At 36.5% G+C, this 20,907-nt stretch overlaps 1 pseudogene; it reads left to right on the plus strand.

The window, feature by feature from the left end:
* Positions 1–5,574: 5,574 nt before the first annotated feature.
* Positions 5,575–20,907, plus strand: part of LOC122103866 — a 164,116-nt pseudogene continuing 148,783 nt past the window's right edge.

The following is a 20,907-nucleotide window of genomic DNA, read 5'->3' on the forward strand; positions in this document are numbered from 1 at the left end:
GGTCCTGTGGTTAAACATAGGGTGTAGGTGCTGTTTCTGAGCTTTTGAGCTGATATGTTCAAGGCTTGCCTTATACCACTTGAATTATACCTCCATTTCCAGCTTTTTGTTAGTTAATTGGAGATATGAGTCTCATGGTTTCCCTGCCAGGGATGGCTTTGAACTATGATCCTTTGTATCTCAGCATCCTAAGTAACTAGGATAACAGGCCTGAATCTGTTTTGCTTTAATGCAAATATTCAGTGTGATCCTTAAGTTACTTTTCTAAAATTCTGCCTGGTATTTTTTCTTTAGTTGTGTTTTGTTTTTGTTGGTCCTGGAGCTTGAACTCTGGGCCTGGACACTGTTCCTTGATGTCTGGTATTTTAATTTGTAAGTTAGTCATCTTGATAATACATACCAACAGAACTTATCAGAAAAAATATTTTATTTTATGACACAGAGAAAGTACTCAGTAAGCGTTTCTGCTTTCTGTCATGTTAGATTACTTGATATCCCTCATGTCTTAGGTAAATCCATAAGGTTATAATTTGTTTTCATATATTGTTCTCTTACAAGTTAAGATCGCATCCATGGTGTATTCATCACATGTACCCAAATGAATATTGACATACTCATTTAGTATAGATAATTAAAATTCTTTTTTTTCTTTATTTCTGTGTTATGGGGTATGGCTTTGAGCCTGTTACTCAAATGTTCTATCCAGGTCAAAAATTCATTTAGAATTTTGACTTGCAACATAGCAATTAAAAACAAATATTTGCTTTTTCCTAGCCTTATCTACTAAATTTAATTAGTGTAATTATCAGACACTTAAAATTCTCCAAAATTAATTTCCTATTTATATTTCCTCATAGTCCTATTGAAACAGCCATGGTACAAGGCCCATTTATTTCTCATCTGGACAGACATTGTTAGATCCCAAATGTATTTTTTTTACTTCTTTGTTTGTTTTCAAGTGTGCACTGTAAATTTCAACTGTTATTCAGTAATTAAGACAGTGGCTGTACAGTACTGAGACTTGAATTCAGGGTTCTGTGCTTGTTGGGTAGATGCTCTACAACTTGCACTACACTTCAAACCTTTTTTTCTTGCCATTTTTCAGCGAGGATCTCACAATCATTCCTAGTCCAGTCTGGGCCACAATCTTTTATTTATGTTTTCTGTATAGGTGTAAGCCACTCTGGTTATTTTTATTTTTTTTATTGGTTGTAAGGGGTCTCATGAACTTTTGCCCTGGCTGGCCTCAAATCACAGTGCTCCAATTTTTTACCTCACAAATAGCTGGAATTATGGAAATAAACTACTGCATCTAGCCAGAATAAACTTTTAAGCATACATAATATCTCAAAAATAAGTAATTCTTCAAAACTCCCTGTAATTGGACTCCTGCCTATTATCTCTGCTTACAACTATGTGAAACCTAATTTCATCAATTCTGTCTCTCTCCCTGTATCTCTCTCTGTCTTTCTGTCTCTCTCTGTATCTGTCTGTCTATCTGTCTCTGTCTGTCTCTGTCTCTGTCTCTGTCTCTCTCTCTCTCTCTCTCTTTCTCTCTCTGTTAAACTTACTAGGATACAGTCATGCCACTATATCACTTCAGGAGACACTCGGGTACTTGTAATGCTATTCTCTCTGACTTGATTTATATATGTGCCTGGATAAGATGTATCATTATAAAATAATATGTATCATTGATTAATATGTAATAAGTACATATTAATTAATAAATATTTATTGGTACTTAATAGAGAAAGACTTATGGAAAATGAAACATTGAATATATATTAATGCATGGTTGTTGGCTTTTTTAGTAGTAGAAGTACAACAAAGGGAAAAAATATAAACCTAGAACATTTTGTTCACAAATGAATACAATGCACCTAATATATTTAAAAAAAAAATGTCCTAGTGCTAGAGAATTAAATCAGGGCCTCATCCTATTTATTACTTAGTTGTTCATGAGGATGAGGACATTCTACCAATGGAACCACAATTCCAGCCTGGTCTTTTGGTTTGTTTATTTTGTTTTGTTGTTTGTTTTTTGCCAGTCCTGGGGCTTGAATTCAGGATGTGGGATCTGTCTCTGCCCTCCTTTTGCTCAAGGCTACTGTTCCACCACTTGAGCCACCTCTGGCTTTTTTACAAGTAGTTTATTGGAGATAGGAGTCTCATGGACTGTTCTGTCCAGGCTGATTTTGAACTACAATTCTCAGATCTCAGGATCCTGAGGAACTAGGATTACAAGTGTGAGCCGCCAGTGCTGGTTTTGATTGGTTAATTGGATATATATTTTTCTGCTCTGGTTGTCTTTCAGTCATGTTCTTCTGATCTCAGTTTTCTGAGTAACTAGAAATATAGGAAGGAGCCAGAAGTGCTCAACAATAATCTTTAAAATAGATTCAGATTAGAAAGGAGATTAATGTAGTAGGCCACTATATATGCATATTTTCCCAGTGCTTGAAAGATAAAATAGATGTGGAGAAGATACTATATTTGTTTAAGTTAGCTCTAGTTTAAGACAGAAATAGTGTGTGACAGACTGCATATGCTTTTTCTAACTGTACAGAGAATCCATCTCATTTTGAAGAGTCTATAAAGCCTTATTAAATTTTATCAAGTATTGCATCAAATTGTGTATAAGTTAATTAAATCTAAAAAAGCAGAAGACACTCAGGCCATCCTCTGCTCATAAGACAATATACCTAGATTAAATTACAAAAGTTACAAAAGCACACTTAATAAATTCAGCCTTTCCAATTATAATAGACTTACTCCATAATAACAAAAAAGTTTCCGGGTCCTTGAATTCTCCACTCTCCCACATTGGGGATATTTTTTCAAGGTGGCTGTGCAGGACCAGTAGGTAGCTCTGGGCCAGGTAGGATGCTCTTGGAGCAATGGCTACTTGGGCTGATAATGCTGAAGACCATGTCACAAGCACTAGTTTGGCCTTTTGAGGGACTCATTGTTGCTAAGAAGAATGAGCTTCAGAGATGCTACTGGACCAGGTGCAGACCTTAGTTGGGCTCCTGATGGGCATTTAGAAACTCTCTGGGACAAAGGCAGTGTCACCGATGCTACCCCACCATTATCCCCTATTTCAGAAGGAAGTGTCATCCTTATCTCTTAGTTGGGTTTCCTTTGTCTGACATCATCACCCAATCCCTACTCACCACCAGGCTTTTGTTGTGATGTCTGGGCAAGAAAGATGGCAACAGCGAATGGTGACAGCCAGACTTGTGTCTTGGGACAGGAAAATGGCTGGCTTGGATTGTTGGCTATGCCCCACATCAATAAATACACATCCAAGAACTGTATACCTATGGAATTTAAGAAACATTTGCTGAGGATATTCTAACAGAACTTCTTCTTCTTGGAGAAGATCACTGGGGATAAAAATGCCCACATGGTGAACAGTAGGCTAGGGGACCACAATAAAAGCTGTATTGAGAGCCAGGCATCAGTGGCTCATGCCTGTAAGTCTAGCTACTCTGGAGACTGAGATCTGAGGATCACGGTTCAAAGTCAACAGGGAGGGAAAGTCCATGAGATTCTTATCTCCAATAAACCACTAGAAAACCGCAGGTGGTGCTGTGGCTCAGGTGGTAGAGCACTCGCTTTGAGTTGAAGAGCACAGGGACAACACCCAAACCCAGAGTTCAAGCCCCATGACAAGAAAGAAAGAAAGAAAGAAAGAAAGAAAGAAAGAAAGAAAGAAAGGAAGGAAGGAAGGAAGGAAGGAAGGAAGGAAGGAAGGAAGGAAGGAAGGAAGGAAGGAAGGAAGGAAGGAAGGAAGAAAGAAAGAAAGGAAGAAAGGAAGGAAGGAAGGAAGGAAAGAGGAAAGAAAGAGAGAGAGAAAGAGAGAGGGGGAGGGAGGGAGGGAAGGAGAGAGGAAGGGAGGGAGGGTGGAAGGAAGAGAGAAAGAGAAAGCAAGCAAGCTGTATTGAGAAGTTCACTGACTTTTTTCAGCTCTTGGTGTATGCTCACTTAATTAATCCCTACTCACAATTTCCTATGCTGGAGTTTCTGAAATAATTCTTTAAGCTCATGGGTCATCAACTTATTTATGATGGTGACTTTTCTTGTTTGCATATCAGGATACTCTTTTTGGACTATCTGACAAGTTAAATTAAGACATTTTGGAGACAAGAAAGCAGTTCTCAACAGTCTCTCATCACAGAAAAACAAGTATTTGAGTTAACATAACATCTGAAATTTGCTGTCAATAACCAAGTGGGGGCATTAATTTGTTTGTAGAGGTTGACACAATGAAGATAGGATTAGATTCAACAATCTGAAACTCCATGAGCTTCCAGTGGATGACACTCTGCACTGGTCTGGAGATCATTTACTAAATAGATTCACAACAAATCGCTGATGCTGAATTTATCTCCATTTTAAGGAGAAGGAAATTAAAGAAAAGAGTAGTCAAAACTGTTTTAAAAGATGCATAGTTAATTAGGGTGAAGATTGTGAAACCAATTAGTCTAGCTCAAGTGTTAGTAGCTGTCGGGTGAAAATGCCAACAAATATAAGTACTAAGAATAAAATTAAATTTACCATGAGTAGAAACATTTTATCTCTCTGCTTCCTGGCTGCTACAATGTGAGCTGCTGTCCTGCAGTTATGAGCGAAAACACCAGAGGGTGTGAGACCAAGTGATATTTTCCTTCCCTTAAGTTACTTATGTCAGGTTGGCACAGCCAGGAGACAGCTAACACAAGTACATGTCTAAAAGATATTCTTCTTATCCTCAAGTCTTCTTTACTTATTTTAGACATATGTGTACAGATTATTTTCTACTCACTAACACAATAACTTGAAGAAAGTAGGAATTTTGTCAACTTCCAGTATCTAAAACATGGTAAGCACATAAGAAATAGTGCTTGGCAACTCTTTTTGGAGAATCTTTTCAGTTTGTCCTTTTAAATCCAAGATGCTCAGCTATGCCTTGCACTGAGGGTGCAGAAGACAGCCTTAACTTACCCAGGCTAGGATCAGAAGCATTTTGGAGATAGAAGTGGAGTTGACTACAAGACTCTAAAATTCTGGAGCCTCCAACTGCCCAAAGATAGACAACCCTCCAGTTTCTCTGGACCCTTCTGCCAGCTATAGATATCCTCTTGTGTACAGTTTCCATACCTATGCATTAGGAGTCATCAGTTTGGGTGGATGCTATTCTTCCAGCTAATACACATAGGACCAAGGGAAAACTATCAAGGGGCATATAGCTCATCTCATTATTGTGTGATGCAAGCCTCAACCACAGCATCATAAAGCACTTTATAGCTAAAGAGTCACCAACAGATGCACATTTTCTAGGCTCTTATTGTTCAAATAATTCACTTTGCTTCAGGTTCTAGAGAGGGAGTCAAAGCTCATGTCATATCTCATAATCTAGACTCTAGTAGTAATAATTTGTAATTGTGTTTATAGTTAAATATAATTTTTATTTCTACTCCTTCGAGTAGAACTCAAGAATAAAAAAGCCCTGGTCTTATAAAGGGGAGGCAAGCCAATAGGCCCTAAAGGGCAGTGAGCAGAAGGCCAAGCTACCAACCAACCATCGGAATGAGTGACTTCATTTCTGTTCAGGGCAAGAACTTGCACAGAACCTCTCTAGTAACGAGCCACGGCATATACGTGGGTAATGTGCGCCCCAAGCGGAAGACAGAGTCCCAAGCTAATCAGGCTCCAGTCTTTGCCATAGAAGAGAATAATTTGCATGGACGCTCTTCGCCTATCAATAGCATATTTCAGAAGATTAGTGTACACCTCCTTAATGATTGTAAGACCCACCAGAGAATTCATCATTTAGGTTTATTCATATGATAAAGAGAAGAGTTGTTTTCTCAAACCCTTCTGGATGACCTTTGATGACTGTCCAACCACCCTGGATCCCCAGGGAGTGGAGAATAGAGCCCCCAGGGCATCATCTCTATTGAGGCTCATTTCTTTGCCATAAAGGAAGACAATCTGAGCAGATTCTATGTGATGATCAATAACACAAATTGTCACACCACTGTGTGCCCCCAATTCTCAAGAATGGAGCCCCCAACCAGTTATCTATTGTCTTATTTTTTTTTGCCTTGAAGTAGGGAAATGTGGGCATAGCTACTTGAATGATCAAGAACCTTATTAACTTAAAACCCGAAATCTGGGGGCCAAGATATTGTGCTCAAGGCTTCCAAGTCTAAATTGGCAACTGAGATGAAACCACACAGAACTATCTTGATCAGCAAGACATGGTATGTTAACATGGTATGTTAATATGAGCTACTAAAGAGGCTGCCAAGCTCCTGAGCTCTCATCAGATTAAACCATGCAAAGAATCCTCAATGGTCACCATAGTTGTGCCATTCAACTTGAACTCCTCAAAAGATCATCAAGACTGTGTGCCACCCAAAAGCACAGGACACTGAAACTATGAGATTCAACTTAAGGCCCTAAAAAGCTACTGAACCTTCTGCTGCCAGAGATGTTGACAGCAGAGGACACTACACTCTGCCAGACCATCTCAAACACCAAGAAGGGGCCAAAAGTAAAGAGGTGCTCGTTCATGGAAAACTATGCTGAATGGGAAGCCTGGTTTCATTCTACATCCTAAGAAATAATGCAGCTCAGGGCCACCTTACTAAGCAAAAGCATGCAAGAAACTGAGAGCTCCCAATTAGTTGAGGACATCACTGTGGAGATCCAGGCTTCTGGAATGAATTCAACATCAGAGGACACTAAACTGGACAAAGCCACCTCAACCATCAAGGTCATGAGTAAAACTTAGGACAACCTACTGGACTCCTAAGTGCTAGGGGCAATTTATCCCAAGATGTTCATAGGCCCTCAATGGTTACTAATAATATACAGGTCACCACAAATACCCTAGGTGGAGAAGACCTGACCATTATACTTTTGGCTAACAGGGGATATTTGATGACCAAAAAAAAAAAACTAAACCACCTGAAAATGGCTCAGCTGCAATAGTAGTGTTTGCCAGGGCTAATCAACAAGTATTTAAATGGCAGAGGGCCAATCATTGCCAATATCCACACACACACACCAAGTATCTCCCAAGCTTGGATGCAGCAAAGATGAATGCCCAATGTCTCACACCAGGCCTCTTGCCTTAGCAGTCATCTAGAATGAATGACAAATGCAACCAGGTGAAAACACAGATTCTAAAGGTACTTCATGATTGTCCCAGATGTCATACACAGGTACCAAGTATTAGTAACTAAAATAAAATTTGCTCCAAATCAGAAAAACAAGCCAAAATCGGAAACTAATTTAAAAGGGAAGACAGTGGATGTACAAAAGAAAGTAGGCATTCAGAAAATGGAAATTCAAATACAACAGGAACAGCTAGAAGAAAACAGGAGTCAGCTACTTGAAGAAAATTTGTTAAGGACCATCACATCTCCTTTATGGCATATTTTTTCACATGTAATGATCCATACAAAAATAAACCAAAGGATCATAGAGTGATACAAGAAAGGAGACAGGAGTCTATATCAATTTATATGAAACCAGATACATACCTTAAAGAACACGAAATGTTGTCAAAGTTTCCAGCTGGAGGTATCAAACCATTTAACAACAACTAGTAATGGATGATTTTCAATTAAAAGAGCTACTGGATACGAACATACACTAATACAGAAAGAGAAAATCCACAATGACAGTCTTGCTCAGACATGGAATGAACTTAGTAAATTCATATGAGAAAGACAACCTTTGCAGAGAACAATGTGCTAAGTGTTAACAGCTTAGAGCCTATCAATTGAGAAGGCATCAGATGACACAAACTGAGATTGTCAGGGAGAACTGTTATGAAAGCTTTCTTTCCAAAGTAAAGAAGGAAAATCATCAGAAGACACTAAACCCCATAAAGCCAATTTTCCCATCCAGAATTGGATATAAAAGCCTCAATAGAAACTGAAGAAGAATGGGGAAAAAAAGCCTTTGTGTGTCAAAATGCCAAACATAGTGCACTTATATCTTTGGTATTCATGACAAATTGATTGACTGACCAGTTATTTGTGGGATTTGAAACCCGCTCAAGAAAATAAGACCCAGAGTTTCATAAGTGACCCTTCCTAGGAACATATAATCAATTTTATGTATTTCAGAAATTGTAACCGATGAAAATCTTCAAAGACAACCTTCCATAAATTTCCATGATCTTTATATATAAAATACCTTTTTTTTCTAAAATTAAACTAAAAACTTCTAAAATATTTTTTCTAGAAATCTCTTATTTGCATATGAAATGGATTCTGGTAAAATTGGTGGGGAGACACTATTCTCCTTCACTGTGGTTTGTGGTTTAGTTTCAACATTACCATTTACCATATGGTACTTCATTATGTTACTGAGAAATTTTAAGAAATATAAAACTTCCAAAGTAATTTTCCCTTATGAAATGAGATAAAATTAGAGTAGAATTTTCCTTCAATATAAACTTGAAATTCTACAAACATATTAATAAAAACAATTAAAAACCTAAAATGTTTCCTGAAAGTAATTGATAAATGTCACATCAAATCTGTAAGAAAAATAATCACATGAAAAGCTTAATAGATCAGAAAATAGCTCAAAAGGTTTTTGTTCTCATTTCTGCTTTCAACAATTTTCTTATTGCAGAACATGAATTTACCTTCTTAGCTTAAGTGAAATGTTCTGTGAACACAGAATGAAAAGTACAATGTTTGACCCATAAATACATTGGCACTTAAACAGCATTCATCCATTATCTATGAAGGAGAAGAAAATCCATGCACGTTTTTCCATTGTTCACGCTTGAAAACCAATGCTGTGAACAAGTCTGCAAATTGTCCTTGTCCATAATTTTGAATGTCTGTCTGTTGAATGTCTTTGAATGCCTGTCTTTTGATAATTACAAAAGGCTGAGGTCATGTTAAAAAATATATAGAATGGCCACAATGAAAAGCTAAGATCAGGGTGGTTTCTGTTCAAGGTCAACTCAGGCAAAAAAACAGTCAAGTCAGTAACTTATGAAAAAAGCTGGGGGTGATAAAACATGCTTCTTGTCCCAGCTATGCTAAGATGTGTAAAAATAAGAGTAACAGAGTCCTGGCCAGGAGTGGTATAAAAATAAGACCTATTTCAAAACCAACTAGAACAAAGCCAGACCCCAGTGGCTCATGTCTGAAATCTTAGCTACTCAGGAGGCTGAGATCTGAGGATTGTGGTTCAAAGCCAGCCTGGGCAGCAAAGTCCCTGAGACTCTTATCTCCAATAAACCACTCAGAAAACAGGAAGTTGCACCGTGGCCCAAGTGGTAGAGAGCTAGCCTTTAGCTGAAGAGCTGAGGCACAGTGACCAGGCCCAGAGTTCAAGCACCCATGACCAGGACAAAAACAAAAAACAAAACAAACAACAACAACAACAAAACTAGAACAGAGAGAGCTGACTACATGTTGTAAGCAGTAGAGTGCATGATGGCCTATATAAAAATCCCAATACTTAAAAACAAAACAAAAAAAATTTATTATGTAACAAAAATGGGAGCAGAACATAGCCTGGGAAATAATCCATTATATGTCTTATTAATGAGTGCAAATATTCTTTAATTTCTACCACTTTAATGCTCTATTAATTATTTATTAAAGCTTCCTGCACTTTTCAGAGACTTGGAGAAGTCTATTATGATCTTCACTGAAATAAAAAAAAAATTATCTGTGAAAAGCTCCAAATAACTTTACTGAATGTAGTTTTTGTTTTTGAATTTTATTATAAATGTTGCCAAGTTTTAACTGTTATTAATCTAAATAAACCCAATTAATACAAAATATGAGGAATGAGGTTAACTTTTTGCAGTTTAATTCTCCTTCCAGATTCTTGGAAAGGGTAACATTGGGGGAAATAATTTTGACTCTGAGGTGCTAATTAGGGTACATTTTACAGGGAAAATTTAAAGGAAGTCATTTTAATTTCCTGTATTCATGTTTGTTTTTTCCCCACATTCTTTTTTTTTAATGTGAAAATACTGTACAGAGGGGTTACAATTACATGAGCAAGGTAATGAGTACATTTATGTTTTAAAAGTAACAACTCCTACTCCATGTGGTACTCCCAAAAAGTATTTGAAAGAAATTCTAAGTAGCAACAAAGAAATCATCTTATAAATATGTTAGAAACAATTGCATGAAAGCAGAAACATTTGAATACTTATCTTGGGGTTCATTTCACCTAACATCAACTTCTCTGACCTTTTCTGCTTGTCTAGACATACACTAGTTATTGCAAATAAGGGAAACCTATGACAGTCCTTGTGATATAGGTCAAACCCTATGTCTTATATCCTTTCTAATCTCTGGTAATAGCAGTGAATATTTTACTTGATTATTGATACTTTTATTGTATAATATTAGAAGAAATAAATTAACAATCTAGTTGTAGTACAAGCAATTTTATTTAATTCTCCATTTCTTCAAGATAAAACAACCTGAGAGTTATTTTATTCAAATCATCTCAGAAATTTTCCTTACAAGGCTGACCCTATGACTGATCCATGCCTCCAAGCCATTTTGTTCTACTTTTTTTGAGATATTTCTCACTTTTCTCCCTACTCCAGATCTAGACCATTATCCCCTTCGTTGGGGCCTCCTGTCATAGCTGAGATGTTTTCTATATGCCACCATGCCTACCTCGTTTTTCATTGAAATTGAGTTTTGTAAACACTTCTCCATGAGGTAGACTGTAACTCTGATCGGCTTGATCTCAAGCTCCCAAGTAGCTAGGATGACAGATATATACTATTAAGCCAACTGTAGGTTAAGAAAGGGTTTAGCTGGGAGCCAGTGGCTCACGCCTGTAAACCTAGCTACTCAGGAGACTAAGATTTGAGGATCATAGTTCAAAGCCAGCCAGGGCAGGAAGCTCCGTGAGACTCTTATCTCCAATAAACCACTAGAAAATTAGAAGTGGAGCTGTGGCACAAGTGGTAGAGTGCTCAACTTGAGCTGAAGAGCTGAGGGGTAACATTCAAGCCCAGAGTTCATGCCCCACAACTAAAAGAAAAAGAAAAAGGAAAAGAAAAGAAAGGGTTTTAGGAATTTTGTCTGGTCTCCAACTGCAGTCCTTCCAAGTAGCTAGGACTATAAGCAATAGCCACTGGTACTGGCCTAATGCAAACAACTTAATGAAGATGTCAAATACTGTTAGTCCTGGTTGACTGATATGGTGATGGTCATATGGGAGAATGGAGGCATATCACTAACTAGGTTAACACAACTAAAACAAAATTTAAATATTCTCTAAAAGTTAAACTCTCTAATCCATGCTTTTGCTGTAGAGGCACACAGATCTTTAATCAATATTTAATTACAATAACTTTAATTTTTCTCTATATTTTTTGTGTTTCCTAAATGACATTGAACACAAAATTACAGCCTGCACTGGTTTTAAACACATTCTCTGCTTCTCCTAGCATGCCCTCTCCAAAAATCTAATGCTACAGAGAAATTAACTAGCTTTTAAAATAACCATAAATATTTAAAATAGTAACAGACCCTCTAGACAACCACAATAATTAGACTTTGGAATTCCTTTTTCTGCTAGGAGCTTGAGAATATAAAATCCGCCAGTCTGAGATCAATATTTCAGTTTAAAATTTAATAGTTGTCACATTTTAAGTATTAATAGTACAAGTAAAAATAAAAATATTAAGTAATGACCCAAATCATTAACTGGGTTTTTGAAGAATTATTTACAGATCACTAAAAGACTATAAAGAGTTGACAGAAAAAAAAGGATAAAAGGCAAACATTGGAAGTAAGAATCATGCATCTTTAATTCACCTTATGCAGTGTAGAAAAGTTCAGAAAGGAAGAAAGTGTGGATGATATCCAGAATAGAATTTCCCTAGACCTTTGAAAGTCAGGTGTGCTGAAAATGATGCGAAGGCAAAGAAACATAATTAGCAGGACACATCTTCTCCACTTGCAATTTTTTGTTTGATCTGGGGAAACATTCAGCAATCATGGTGTATTTTTCATCTAGAGATACTTAGGGAAAATTTTTTTTTAATCCTTGTATTTTATGCAAGTTTTCTGAGCAAGCAACACATTTTTCCTCAATGTATTACATAATCATAAAATATTTAAAGTTTACTTACAGCTTGTACACATATGAAAATATATTAATTCTTTCAAATATACAGTGAATATTTCCTGCCAAGTCTGGCTTTGAACTGAGATGTCAACCTCCTGAGTAGCTAGGTTACAGGCATGAGGCGACAGCACCCGCCTTCTGGAGTCTTCACTTCTGCAAACTCTTTTGTACTGTTTTACTATGTTAAATTTGGCCAGTAAGGGACTTGTATTGGCTTTAGAAGGCAGAAGCATAGGAGAACTTTTTTTTGCTTGAGCCAATCATAGCTAGGCAAATCAGCAGATAGAAGGTTGTAAAGATGATGTACAGAGAGGATACAGTTACATAAGTAAGGTAATGCATGCATTTCTTTGTGAACAGTGTTACCCCCTCCCTCATTTTCTCCTATTTCACCCACCTGACTCCCACATCCCCACCCTTACCTCCACCCAAAACTGTACAGATTGTTTCCAACAGAGTGTCTAGTTAGTATCATTGTTGTGTTTAACTGACCTTTGTCCCACTGTTTCTGTGATTTCCCCTTCCCTTTCCCAGATCAGATAAACTTATATAGAAGACAAAGGGTACAGAAATAAAAAACAGTGACAACAGGGAATAAAACAAAGGTGGAAGAGGAGAAAGAAAGAAAAAAGAAATAACTGCAAACAGTATACCTCTTGTTTCCATTTCTTGAAGTTCATTTCAATAAGCATTGTTTTGTATAGTCATGAGCACATAGCTATTGAGCTATTGTGATCCTCTGCTATGAATATCCTAGACATTCTTGTTATTAAAAATGAGGGAGACCATGCATTCTATGTTTCTTTGGGTCTGGCTTACTTCATTTAATATAGTTTTCTTCAAGTCTTTCCATTTTCTTATGAAAGGAGCAATGTTCTTTTTATCTGATGAAAGCATAGAATCCCATTGTATATCCCCCCCCCACACACACACACTCATATTTTCTTTTTTTTTAATTTTTATTTTTTATTGTGAACATAGTTTACAGAGGGGTTACAATTACATGGGCAAGATAATGAGTATATTTCTTATCAAGCATTGCAGCCTCCTCCTTTGTTTACCCTTCACATCCCTTCCCAGCTTCCCCCCGCGGCCCCCCTCCTGCCTAATCCTCCCCCACCCCCCAACAAAGTTGTAAAGATCGTTTTCGACATGGCAACTTGTACTTCTCATTGTTGTAACGGGTACACTCGTATTTTCTTGACCCATTCTTGACCCATGCATCTAGGTTGATTCTACATCATAGCTATGATAAATAATGCTGCAGTGAATGTGGTTATGCTGGTAGATTTAATGGCATGGCATCCTTTTAAACAAGAGCTCCAGGGACACTAAGGCTTGATGTTGAACACAGAGACCGTTCATGAGTGTTTCTCATAGACTCTTCAACACTGTTGCAGTTTCTTACAGTTAAAGGGGGTTTTCTGTTTGAGTTTTCTATGACTCTCATAAATTCACATAGTTTATTTCCCTTTTTTCTCCTAGTTGTAACATTTCTATAAGCCTATAGTTTCTTTAACATAACCTGTACACATATGGGCAACTTAAAAAGCTTTTACTCTGTAGTTGAATATTAAAATATTAGTTTTGGTAAGAGGAGTGAAATTTTATTGATGACTCTTCAAATAACTCTGTGCATATAAATGAACTCATATAATCAATTAAGTTTCTACCTATTGTCTAAATCTAGTCAATGGAGAAGTGGAATTTTTTCATCAAACTGCCCTGCAAGGAATTGAAAAACATACAATAAAAATGAACCTTAATACAATGTACCATTAAAAGCATTGAAAACTATTTAGTCTTAGAAAGACAAATTGTTATATACCATACAAAATAAATAGCTATAAAAGAAAATTTAGCCAAGTGCCGGTGGCTCACTCCTGTAATCCTAGCTACTGAGGAGGCTGATATCTGAGGATCATGGTTCAAAGTTAGCCTGGGCTGAAAAGTCCGTGAAACTCTTATCTCCAATTAACCACTAGAAAACCAGAAGTGGTGCTGTGGCTCAAGCAGTAGAGTGTTTGCCTTGAGCTGAAGAACACAGGGATAGTGCCCAAGCCCAGAGATCAAGCCCAATAACTGACCAAAAAAAAAAAAAAAAGAAAAGAAAATTTATAAGTGGAAATGATCTAAATTTAAATGTATATATATGTACATATATGTATATATATGTACATATATATATTCTTCTTACAACTTGTACATTTTATACATACACATACATATACCTAAACATTATTAATATCACAAATATGTAATTAATTTGTATGATTGCTAATAATCATAAGAATTCTTGCAAAGACAGTTTGGATTGAAAACCTATTCAATAATTTGAATTAAGAACATTAAACATCATAAAAACAATCATGGTTAATCATTTAATAGCAGGGATATTACAAGTTAAGACACAATAAAATACTACTTTGTGCCTAGTAAAATAGTTCCAATTAAAGATGTTTTAACACTAAGTGTTGTTAAAATATGAAACCTTGGCTTACAGAGTGATGAAAAAACTGATGCTCTGCTCTATAGGAATTTGGGGCAAGTACAGTTCATGGACAAACGCTTACCTCTCAATTATAAAGACAATCTAATTGATGAGAACTAGAGCTGAAGCAACAATCACAATTGTTTGTCTCTATCAATCTGTGAAATCTAAAATGAGGTTGTCCTACTGTAGCCTTGCATGATCTGGATTAGTGCTAACCTATAAATGGTTATGATCTATATACATATCAAGAAACATGAGTTGGCCTCCCACTAGGATACATATTCCATGAACAGAATTTACCACATACCCACAGCTTTTGTGCCAGCATCAAAATTCACACAGTGTTCCCAGAATCTCTTATCTATTGCTATAGTTCCACACATAGGGTACTTATATATCACAGAACACTTATCACGATAACAACACTGCAACAATGGACTCATATTCATAAATTCCCCAGCATAAGCATGTGTATTAACAAACAAAAGCAGGCATTTGAAATTATGGTCTAGATTCCTATAGTCTAAAATATACTGAGACATGATAAATTATACAGGCATTATATTAGGCATTCACACACAGTGAGACTAAAGGAATACATACTTAGAGGAAGAACACAAAGGCACAATGCCTCTATGCCTTACCATCTACAATAATACTTATGGAAATGAACTCTAAGAAATGGAAATGAGATTTTTTTTCTTTGTTGTTGTTTCTGTTTTCTTTTCTTTTGTCTTGTTTGTTCATGATTTATCTGTCCTGGGGATGATAAGGAGGGCATAGAAACAGTAGTATAAAAGGTGAACAAATGCAGCAGGGATACTCACTAGACACCATGTTGAAAATGAACAACACAGCTTGTGGGGGAGAGGAGTTGGGTGCATAAAACTGGGAGAAAAGCCTCCACATTTGAAAGAAAAATGTGCTGGTTGTCTCTCTGAGTTTGGATTACCTTACTTAGCATGATTTGTTCTTGATCCATACTCTTCCCTTCAATGACATATTATCTTTTCTAATTGCTGTGTAGAATTCCGTTGTGTATAAACACCACATTGTTTTTATCCACTCATCTATGGTAGGACATCTGTACTGTTTCCATAACTTGGCTATCATGAGTAGTACAGCAAAAAAACATAGATATGCCATTGTCTTTATGGTGTCGTAACATTGTATGATTCTGATAGCACTATGTATGAATTGATTATTCCATGCTCAGTATGTGATAGTCTGTCTCTCATCACTGGAATACATAGGTCCAACAATTAAGAGAATTGTGACTCTTACTGTATTGCCAAATTACCTGTTAAAGTGCTTTCCCTTTTATCCTTGTAATAATTAAGCTCAATAAATTAATTTACTTCTCAAAGAAAGAATACTTCCATCAAAAGCAAAGCCATAGTTCCATTAATGTAAAGGTCTGGATTGATCTGAGACATTTTTGTCTCCTCCTGCTACTAAAACAGTAGGGAGTAAAGGAGGTTCCTGGACAAGCAAGGGTAATCCATCAATCACCTTCAGATCTCATTGATTCAATCTAGTTGCTGCCCAAATTGCCCTTAAGCTGTAATGATTCTACAATTCAACTTTATTGAGGTATCTCTTTCAACAGAGACTGCTATCTTGAGCCAATGCTAAGCATAACCATACATTCCTCAATGCTTTGAACAGATGTTAGTGAGTTTGGTCTTACTTCCTGGATAGCAGTTTAGACATAATGAGAAATACATACTTTCCATTTGTAGTTGCATTAGCAACAGGCTGGGCTCTAGTAAACAAACAGTAGCCTATAGATTTTCACTTGGTTAATCCAAGACTGTCCCAATCATTTTAACTCTTAAATATAAAATGTTATAATAACCTTAGGATATTCAGAAGAGTTCTAAATAGATTATTTCAGAAAGGCATTTGAGTTACAGAAATTTGTTTCACTGATAATCAGATTTATTTACCAGATAAGATGACTTTTTTTCTTTTCTAACCTCTATTAGACACTCACCAATGTACTCAGGACCTGAAAATTTCTGCTGACTATAAAACAAGTTAGAATAATAACAATATTACTTATAAGATGATGTTTATAGATAGAACTCCCTCCTTTAATAGTTTAGAGCACACAATGTTCTCATCATACAAAATTGAAGGTTGTCATTGATGTTGTCACAAAGTACACAGGGCCATCACAATTTAACACTTTTAGTGCCCACCATAGGTTGATTACTATCCTCAGTGATTGTGATGCATTGGTATACAGCACAATCACATTCATGAGACTCTTCTGGAAGCTTCAATATAATAGAGATTAGTCTTTGGTAAGTCAATAAACTATGTCGTATATTCTAGGTGCTTCATCTATGGATAAAAAGACCTAAGTAAATACGTCAGGGGAGAATCAAGAGTTTTCATCTCTTCTGATATTGGGAAGAGAATGAGACAGATTTCAGATTACTGTAAAATCCTGTGCAAAATAAAGGCTGGGTTGCTAAGCACTTCCTATTTGCTGAAGGAAAGTATCAACCTTAAACCATAATACTGCCCTTGAGCTATCAAGACCACACACAACCATTATGATGTGCTGCATTTCAGAGAAAGTTATATACTTTTGCTGTTCTCAGCGAATCAATACCAGGATGACATTTATTGGCACAGGAGATAACTGGTGAAACTGATGTTGAGCATTCTATATATCTAAGTGTACAGTTGAGACCAAAATATAGGGTGGTTTTGGTTTGAAAACTTTAAGTGAAGATTATGTGTCTGGCAAAATAGAATCATGTGAGAGCAGGAAAGAGTAAATGGAGAAAGTAAATGGAAATTTTTGACTACTTTTGAATTGTTTATAAGAACTAAATTTCTTGTAAAACTAACAAATAGTAGAAGGCTAATTTTATTTTGTGCCATCCCTGGGGCTGTAATTTAGGGTCCTTTGCTCTCTCTTACCTTTTACGCTCAAAGGCTGGTGCTCTTCCACTTGAGCCACATGTCCACTTCTGATATTCTGTTGATTATCCAGGTATAAGAATTTTTTTTAGAGTTATTTGCCTGTGCGGGCTTCAAATCAAAATCCTCAGATCTCAGCTTCCTAAGTAGTTTGAAAAGTTAATTTTAAATTGGAAAAGTAACGTAATTATAAAAATTATTGTTAGATTTTTAAAGAAGAGGTACCAAGTAAGCACCACACAGGCTTTTTTATTATTATTATTGTGAAAATACTGTATAGAGGGGTTACAATTACATGGGCAAGATAATGATTACATTTCTTATCAAGCATTGTTGCCTCCTCCTCTGTTTCCCCTTCCCATTCTCCCCCCTCCCCCACCCCCCAATCCTCCCCCCTCCACACCAAAGTTGTAAAGTTCATTTTCAACATAACGACTTGTACATCTCATTGTTGCAATGGGTCCACCGGTATCCCTATTTAAAAGATTTGTTTTTCCCCTTCCCCTCCACAAATTACACATCAAATACAGTGAAAGCAGGGGTTATACTGTGGGGGGAGGACATACAAAGCAACAAAGAAATAACCTTATAAATGCGTTAGAAACAATTGCATGAAAGAAGAAAAAAACATTTGAATACATATCTTAGGGTTCATTTCCCTAACATCACCTTATCTGACCTTTTCTGCTTGACTCAGACATATACTAGATATTGTAAATAAGGGAACCTATGTTTCTTTGGGCCTGGCTTACTTCACTTAATATAATTTTTTCCAAGCTTTCTGCCTTTAACTGAAAGGCCAGTCACCTCTGGAGCTGACGATGCTTGATTCTGGTTGCTTGGCCACTCCTCCCTAGAGGCCTCAGTAGTAAGTTGTGATGACACTTCCATCCGATAAGCCCTCCTTCACTCACTAATTTTTTCTCTCCTATGCCTTTAATAGGATGTTGTGTGTCACTCAGGTGCCATGAAACTGCTCTGAAATACTTCCTGCGCCCCATGGAATGCCAGGGTACCTAATCTTTTATGCCATTCTCAGATTTAGACAATTTTTGCTGCTGCAATAGTACACAGTCACAAGTCTGTTTACTTTCAGGCTCTCTTTGCTTTCTCTCTGCTAATCATGCCCACTTTCCCTATCTCTCCCTTTCTCTTTTCTATAATATTTTGGCTTGTGTCCTGAAGAGCGCAAAGCAGGCTTGGTTCTGGGACACCTTCCTGCCTTCTCCCCAACCCAGGTTCCCTCTCAAAGGCTAGTCACTATAAGTTTGAACTTTGTCAGAGTTTCCATTTATTTTGGTTTTGCAGCTTTTCAGAAATTCAACATCTTGAGTTCACCATCTTGGCCACATGGTAGGTTAAGGGTTTGGTCTTATTTGATTCTTAACCTTCCACCAAGCTTACTATTCCACGCATTAATTCAAATATGCCTTGCTAACAAGTTGCTGCCTCTTCACAGGCCCTGGAAACTCAAGCTCGACCACCTGATGTGCTTTGTTAGCAAAGATGTCTAAACACTGTTGTCAAAAATTTTAGGTTTTGAGTTTTGCCTTTTTGTTTGGTGTTGTGTATTCTAGTACTGACTACATGGTTCTAAAATACTGGGCATATTTGTGCTAAGATTCTCATCACATCTAATGAGCTTTGTCATTGCAGAGTATTTGGTGGTCAATTCTTGATAAGGAGCAGGTAAGCTCTACTTATTCTATTTGATCTCATTATTGCTTTAACTGGAAATAATGGCAAAGATTCAAGTTTAAAGCCAGCCCAGATCGAAAAAAAATCCCTGAGACTCCAAATCCCAACTAACCTGTGAAGAGCCAGGTTGGAAACTTGGCTCAAGAGTCTCTTATCTCTAAAAAGCCAAATACTGGAAGTGGTACTGTAACTCAAAGTGGTAGAGCACTAACCTTGGGCAGAAACTTATCCAAGAGGTAGAGAGGTGTCCCTGTGCATACCTTACAATTATTACTTTAAAAAACTATTCTGCAACAATGCTTGATAAGAAATGTACTCATTACCTTGACCATGTAATTGTAACCCCTCTCTATGGTATTTTCACAATTAAAAAAAAAACTATTCTAAGGAAAATAAAAATTATTACAAATCAATACAAATTGAAAAAAATTAAAAACAGAACACATCAATTAATGGCTAAAACACACTAGACTATAACACAAAACTGAGACTAACATAAATCAGTATATATATATATATATATATATATATATATATGAGTGAGTTTAAATTTTCGTTATGTAAAATTATTTTCAAATATGCTCACAAATGTAAATAATTATTAAAATTAATTCACTTTCAAAGTATGCAATTACACAAAAATAAAAATCATTTGTGATAATAAAATACACCTTTACAATTATCCCTGGAAACAGACAAGATACATGAGGATAAATACAAAATATATTTAAAATATCAATAAGGTACATCTTTGGAGACATAACAAATACCATACCCTGTGATGGTGAATGAGCCTTCTTCTCATACGCACTGAATACATATTGGTCATACTTTAGAGCAAAAACAGTAATGACATCTTCCAAAAATATATAATTTAAATAAATTCTATTTCAACTAGAATGGAAATGAGCAGTAAAACCTAACCAAAAGTATTTCCATTTTATAATTATAAGAAAATTCAATAATGTATTGTTTGGAAAAAATGGGAGAGTCAGGCACCAGTAGCTCACACCTGTAATCCTAGCTACTCAAGAGGCTGAGATCTGAGGATCTCAGTTCAAAGACAGCCGGGCAGGAAAGTCTGTGAAACTCTTCAGTCCAATAAACCACAAGAAAACCGGAAGTGTTGCTGTAGCTCAAGTGGTAGAGCACATGCCTTGAGCTGAAGAGCTGAGGGACAGCACCCAGGCCCAGAGTTCAGGCCCCACAACCAAAAAAAAAAAAGTGGGAGAAACGAAATAAAGGCAACAAAACACAATATGTCACTTCAAATAATGAGAAGAAAATTCATGGCACTAAAACTCACCTTGCAATAAGATGCCACTCTGGCATTTCTAATTTTTTATTTTATAATTTCTATTCTTTAACATTTCTAGTTTTCTGTTAGGGTATTTTTGTCATTATTTGAATATGATTATATTAATTGCTTTAAAATTCTTATGTGCTATGATGTCCAACCAACAAGATGATCTGAGTGATATTTCCCTTCAAGTGTTAGACTTTCCTGTATTACTCTTGTTAGTTTTGTCACTCCTCTCATACAAAATCTCACTATTTACGCCATAGTGTCCTTGTGTTCACATTTTGCCTTATAACTGGGATGAACAATGACTAACAGCTCTCTCTGTGTCTAGTTCTAATGG

The sequence above is a fragment of the Dipodomys spectabilis genome, unplaced genomic scaffold (genome assembly GCF_019054845.1).
Source record: "Dipodomys spectabilis isolate Male_0828 unplaced genomic scaffold, ASM1905484v1 ptg000019l, whole genome shotgun sequence".
In the NCBI taxonomy this organism is placed as follows: Eukaryota; Metazoa; Chordata; class Mammalia; order Rodentia; family Heteromyidae; genus Dipodomys; species Dipodomys spectabilis.